Raw genomic sequence first — 6612 nt, forward strand, 5'->3', positions numbered from 1 at the left:
GAGGGAGGGGAGGGGAGAGAGGGGAGGGAACGAAAGGGGGGGAGGGAAGGGGAGGGGAGGAGAGGGAGGGGAGGGGAGGAGAGGGAGGGGAGGGGAAGGGAGGGGAGGGACGGGGAGGGAGGAGAAGAGAGGGGAGGGGAGGGAAGGGGAGGGAGGGGAAGGGAGGGGAGAGGAGGGAAGGGGAGGGAAGGGGAGGGAAGGGGGTGAGGGGAAGGGAGGGAGGGGAGGGGAGGGAAGAAATCCCGAGGAGCTCCTCCAATGTCTCTTCCAACTGCAGACTTACCTGTGTCTTTCCCCTTCCTTTCCCCAAATCGTGCCAGAGTCTACCTGATTCTCGTCTGAGTCCAGCCACATTCTGGGTCGCCTCCCACCCACCTCCCCAGGGGCCTCAGGCCGCCCAGCCTCCTGCCTCCTGTTCCTACCTACATCCTCTCCTCACATTCAAAGACAAACAGCAACTACATGGCAACAACATTTTCACACAAAAATGCTTAAGATATACATTGAGCATCTATATTCTCAAAAGCAGTGGGGACTTGGTTTTGAATTCCCGATCTTCAGTTCCTACCAAGGAGGCATTGGGCAAATTCTTATTTCTCCTAAACTTCAGCTTCTCTTTAAAAAGGGGCATCATGGGGAGCCTGGGTGGCTCAGTTGGTTAAGCGTCCGACTTCAGCTCAGGTCACGATTTCACGGTCTGTGAGTTCGAGCCCCATGTCGGGCTCTGGGCTGATGGCTCAGAGCCTGGAGCCTGCTTCCGATTCTGTGTCTCCCTCTTTCTCTCTGCCCCTCCCCCGTTCATGCTCTGTCTCTCTCTGTCTCAAAAATAAATAAACGTTAAAAAAAATTTAAAAATAAATAAATAAATAAATAAAAATAAAAAGGGGCATCATGGGGAGCCTGGGTGGCTCAGTCGGTTAAGCCTCCGACTTTGGCTCAGGTCATGATCTCAAGGTTCATAGGTTCGGGCCCCATGTCTGGCTCTATGCTGACAGCTTGGAGCCTGGAGCCTGCTTTGAATTCTGTGTCTCCCCTCTCTCTGTCCTTCCCCTACTCACTCTCTGTCTCTCTCTCTCAAAAATAAATAAACATTAAAAATTGTTTTTACAAAAAGGAGGCATCATAACACTTTTTGCAGGATTATTAAAAAATGATAAATATAATCAATGTAAAACCTACTGCAGCAATAAAAGATTGCACTGTTTGATCCATACATTAGATATTTTGATTTAAAGATTTATGCAATCCGAATGATCTTCAAATTCCATTAGGCGTCTTATACTTCAAGTTCTTACAACATGAGTAGAAACTGAAATGAATGTTCAAAGAGAAATCATGATGTGAATTCCTTAATTCCAGGCTTGAAGATGACAAAACACCAGTGCTTCTGATGTTATAAAAAATTACTTGCTTAGGGGCACCTGGGTGGCTCAGTCGGCTTAGCGTCTGACTCTTAGTTTCAGCTCAGGTCATGGTCTCACGGTTTTGTGGGTTCGAGCCCTGCGTGGGGCTCTGCACTGGCCCCACTGAGCCTGCTTGGGATTCTCTCTCTCTCTCCCTCTCTCTGCCCCTCCCCACTCCTGCTGTCTCTCTCTCAAAATAAATAAATAAACTTACAAAAAATTACTTGCTAAAAGAGAATGACGAAAGGAGAAATTCCATGATTTTCTCTTAGTAAAGTGATCTCCCTTTAAAAAAACAAACAACAGGGGGGCACCTGGGTGGTTCAGTCGATTAAGTGTCTGACTTTGGCCCAGGTCATGATCTCGCAGTCTGTGAGTTTGAGCCCTGCATCGGGCTCTGGGCTGACAGCCCCCTTTCTCACAAAGGGGGTGCTCTGCATCGTAAGGTGTTGGGAGGTGGGCTACTGGTACCATTAGTTCATTTAAAAGTGAATTAGGTATTTTCTAATGAATCAGCCTGGAACCTGCTTCCTATTCTGTGTCTCCCTGTCTCTCTGCCCCTCCCCCACTCGCATTCTGTGTCTCTCAAAAATAAATAAACATTAAAAATTTTTTTTAAATAAAAAGAAGGGGTGCCTGGGTGGCTCAGTCGGTTAAGCGCCCGACTTCGGCTCAGGTCATGATCTCTCAGTCAGTGAGTTCGAGTCCCTCATCAGGCTGTGTGCTGACGGCTCAGAGCCTGGAGCCTGCTTCCTACTCTGTGTCTCCCTCTCTCTCTGCTCCTCCCCCACTCACACTCTGTCTCTCAATATTGTCTCTCAATAAATGTTTTTTAAAAATGCATTTAAAAAATAAATGAAAATTAAAAAATAAAAATAAATAAAAAATAAAAATCACCACCACCACAAAAATAGCAGTCCCATTCACAAGTTTCTTGAAAGAACAATCTCCTTAATTCTCTGCAAACTGATTTCCGGAGGCTCGTCAGTAGCTTCCCTGTCAATAAACGCAACCTCCGTTTTAGTGCTCTTTGTGGTTCGTTCAATCATTTTATCGAGCGCCTGCCATGGAGCGAGTTCCTGCCACTAGGCTAACACATTGGAGGTGGCCATGTGTGGTTTTGGGTTTTTTCTCATTCAACAAGTATTTTCTGAGCTCCTCCCGTGTGCCAGGCACCGTGCTCTGTGGGCACCGGGGGACACCCTGGCCTGGAGGTGAGCCTAGGTCGTTACAGCTACGTCTGGCGCAGACAGTGAGACCCGAAGAACACGCAAGATGGACACCTAACTTCAGCCCGTGGGAGGCAAGGGAATCTCAGAGGCCATCCCCGAGGAAGCGACATCCAAGTTTAGTCTAAAGGATAAGAAGGGACGATGAAGAAGGAATCTCTGGGTGGAACACCACAGGCCAATGAACAGTAGAAACATGGTACAAGCTATGTTGTGGTGGTCACAGGGAATTCGAGTCACACAGAGGAGGGCACGGGGGTGTTCAAGGGAGGTGACGCCTTACCTGGATCTTCAAGGATGATGAGGCGTCTCTTAAGGAGGCGAAGGATGTCCTGGAAAGACCATGCTGCGTGTGCAAAGGTACAAAGTATGGCATCTTTGGAGAGGTGTAAGCGAGTACGAGATGATGGCTGAAGGGTAGGGCATGAGGACAGTGCAGCACCTGGGGGACACGAATGCCATAGTAAGTAGTTTGGACTGAAAGTGATAGGAATTGCTGAAAAAGAGGAGAGAGAGAGAGAGACAGAGAGAGTTAGTTCCCTTTTATAGTGATGGCTCCAGCTGCTACATGGAAGACACATTAGGAGAGTAACACCGGAGCGGGGGAGACAAGTTAGAAAGAAGACTATTGTAATCCAATGATTAGGGTGAAAAATGACAGGTCCTACAGGTCCTGTAGGTCCACAGGTCCTACAGCAGTGGCTGTAGGATGTCAAATGTAAACAGCTGGTTCACTGATATAAAGGAATATTAACAACATGGGCTCTCGAGTCAGACTGACCAAAGTGTGAATCCCAGTCCTGTCCCTCCCTATCTGTGAGCAAGTCACTTAACCTCTCGAAGATCCCATTGCCTCACCTGTGAAATCAGGACAATGATAAAGACCTCCGTTGTTGAAAGGGCAACATAGCATAATATCCACGAGGAACACAGCCTGAGGCAGCACTCGGTGGATGTGCACAAATGACAGTCACCGTCCTTAGCACCATTAACTGCACTTGGTTGACCAGATGTAGATCCTGAGAGAGACCAGAGACCGCAGTGACTCCAGGGTCTCTGGCTGGCCACAACTAACAGAAAGCAGAGAGAGGAGAAGGCAGGTGGGGAAGGAGGCCCGGGAGAGGATGCGCTCATTTGTTGAGAAGGAAGTGCCCACCGTTGGAAGAGATAATCCTCCAGTCTTTCGCACCCTGGATCTTGCTGTGTGTGCCAAGAGGGCAAGACCCTGACCACTTGTTACCTGGGCCACTTCTCAGTGTTGTCTTTGTGGCGAGCAACCTTGAAAGATGAGGTCGTGTCTCCCTCTAGGCTTGCTTCCTGCTTCCTGCATGAGCAATGGATTGCCTAGCTCTATTCCCAAGTTCCCCCATGAGGCAAACCCACTGCTTGCAGAGCATCCCTCTGGGCCCGTCGTGCTGCCCCATGGGAACTCAGAGGCAAGGGAAATTGATGCAAATATGCAGCTTCTCATGCTGTGTGCGCCTGAGTAATAAAGTCCTGTGTCTCTGACCCCGGAGTCTCGTGTCTTCTGCCAACATCGAGGAATCAGTAACAGGTTAACTTATTAGCTTATGAGTTGGAAAGAGAGACCTGGGGACATCGGTGTGCGCACGGCAGGTAAAGCCATGAGTATAAATAACATTGCCTGGGAAGAGGTCTGGGGCGTAGTCTGGGTAACACCAACAAGGAAAGGATGAAAGTAAGAAAAGGAGCTCCCGGATGACCTCAAGAAAGAAATCTAGAGGGGAGTAATGCCTTACAAGCCAAGGGAGTAGAGTTTCAATCTAAACAAAATAGGAAACAGGAAGACACGCTGCTTAAAAATCAAGACTGAAAGCAACCACTGAACTCAGCAACGAGGTGACTGGCAGAGACATTTCAATGACATAGGGTGGCCAGAAGCCGCCCCCCCCCCCGCCCACTCCAGAAGAGGAGAGAATGGAGGTAAACATCTTAAATAAATGTCTCCAAAAAGCTTAGCTGAAAAGGAAAGAGAAAGGTGGAGCATTGGTGACTGGAGGGGATGCAGGCAAATGAAAGCTTTCCCTGTAAACAGATGGGAGAGATCTGAGCAGATTATCCACGAAAGAGAACAAACAAGTCAGGAAAGAGGGAAAAGTGGAGTAAAAAAAAACAAACTCAGAGTAAGGAAAGATGGAATCAGGTCTCTGCAGAAGAGGAAAAGGATGACATTCAGATCCCAAGTGAGGGACTGGCCAGGACCCTCTTCCACTGAGGTGGCATTTGCCCCAACCACACGCCCAACCTGCCCGCTCAGATTGTGGTTTGCCTGCAGGTGCGTGGAGCCCCTGGTCCCTAGGGAGGGGCCTGGTCAGCAAGTTTCCCTGCTGGTCACCATGCCTGGCAGTCCTCCAGGCCAGAGATGACAGGCACCAGAGTGTTTCCCAGCCTGGGTTATTTGGAGATGCCATCAGTCGTACTCCCCACACAAAGGGTCCAGGCAAGTTTGGAAGGTGTTGGGTAAGGTCTGTGAAGCCAGCCTCCAGGAAGACTGAGTGTTCCCTGCCAGTAGAGATGGGGCATCCGGAGGGAAAAGAAAGCCTTCTGGGGGAGACACAAGGGCTCATCCTCCGGGTCCTCGGGGTTGGCGGAGAAAACACCCATGGGAAGACCCCAGTGCGGCTCGCAGAGTCCTTTGCAGAACACCTGCACTCTGCTTGGAGACTCTGCGGCCCCTCCTCCTCCCCTCCCAATTCTTGACACAGTGTTCTTATCCCCACATGACAGAGGAAGGAGCTGAGGGCTTGCCTGATGTTCAGCACGCAGTGCGTGCCGGGGTCCAGCTCTCTATGACTTGGGAACTGCTCCCTGTCCCCGTGGCCCCCACTGTCCTCCGCACTAAAGCGTCAGCCAGGGCCTGGGTCAGGGGCAAGCGCACACAACGTTAGCACTCCCGCAGCCCTGCGGACGACACGGGGGCAGCCACCACCGCCTACGAGCATGCTCTGTGCCGGGGAAGGTGCCCCAAGTGCCTTAGCCTTCTCTCCCGCAGGGCCCTGGTTGGCTTCCCAAGCACCATCAGACCTCACGGGGGTCTGATCCCTTAGGGGCTAGACCTGGCAGAGGGAGGGGGCCAGCAGGACTGGGTAGTTGTTGGCCCTACATGCAGGCATGCCTCTGCTTTTTTGCACGGGGTGACCCGGAAGAACCTCGCCCAGAGGTGTGAGAGCAAGAACATGAGGAGACAACAGTTCTTTACATCTTGATGGTCCAGAGCCTTTAAGGGACTGACGGGAAGCAGCCAGAGGGGCTCTCTCCATAAAAGGGCACGCCCACGACACACAACCTTGGACACAGTTTACGCCTCGGAGTGCCAACCACCGCCACCCCCACCCGGCCCTCCCCCGGCGCCCCCTCCGCAGGCCAGGTGTCAAAGGAGCCTAGGGGCTGGCTAAAAAATGCAGATCCCCCGGCCGCACCGCGGAGACTCTCATTCAGTGGGTCTGGGGCCAGGCCCGGGAGCCTGCGTTTTTAACCAGCACCTCAGATGACTTCGGCACCGACGCGTCGCAGAGCCCACTTTGAGAAACCCGACTCTGGGGCTGAGACACCCCCCCCCCCCCGCCCCCGCCATGTTCCAAAGTTTCCCCATCTCGTCGGGCGCACGGACCGCCTCCCCTCACCTCCCGCGGGCCTCGCCCTCGCGCGCGGTCGTGGAAGCGTCTGGGAAACCCGGCGGGGGCCCAGAGCGAGGGTCCTTGGGGCCTGCTAGCCCCCGGCGCCAGCGCGCCACGGCCCCGGGAGTCGCCGCGCGGTGGCCGGCAGGGGGCGCGGTACCGAGGACGGCGCCGGAGGGGTGTCCGGCAGCCCCAGCCCGGAGCCGAGGGGCGGGAGGGAGATGGGAGGGGAGCGCAGGGGAGCGGGGGAAGGGAGGCGGGAGGCGGGAGGCGCGCGGCGGCGCGGAGCCGGGCGCGGGCGCAGGGGCGGGAGCGGGAGCCGGAGCCCGAGCCGGGGGCGGG

General features: G+C 53.1%; 1 long non-coding RNA gene across 4 annotated transcripts; it reads right to left on the bottom strand.

The window, feature by feature from the left end:
* Window positions 1–2229: 2229 nt before the first annotated feature.
* On the bottom strand, window positions 2230–6585 carry LOC121024469 (uncharacterized). 4 transcript variants are annotated; one of them, XR_005787708.1, is made up of 3 exons: window positions 6277–6585; window positions 3491–5510; window positions 2230–3074 (listed from the first exon to the last, which is right to left on the bottom strand). It is a non-coding gene; the product is annotated as an uncharacterized LOC121024469 (long non-coding RNA). The 4 variants fall into 4 exon arrangements; XR_005787710.1 differs by having other exon boundaries at window positions 3491–3651; window positions 6277–6543; XR_005787711.1 differs by lacking the exon at window positions 6277–6585 and having other exon boundaries at window positions 3491–3651; window positions 3873–5958.
* Window positions 6586–6612: the final 27 nt, after the last annotated feature.

This window comes from Herpailurus yagouaroundi, unplaced genomic scaffold (genome assembly GCF_014898765.1).
Source record: "Herpailurus yagouaroundi ecotype Mexico unplaced genomic scaffold, PumYag 65096, whole genome shotgun sequence".
NCBI classification, from domain to species: Eukaryota; Metazoa; Chordata; class Mammalia; order Carnivora; family Felidae; genus Herpailurus; species Herpailurus yagouaroundi.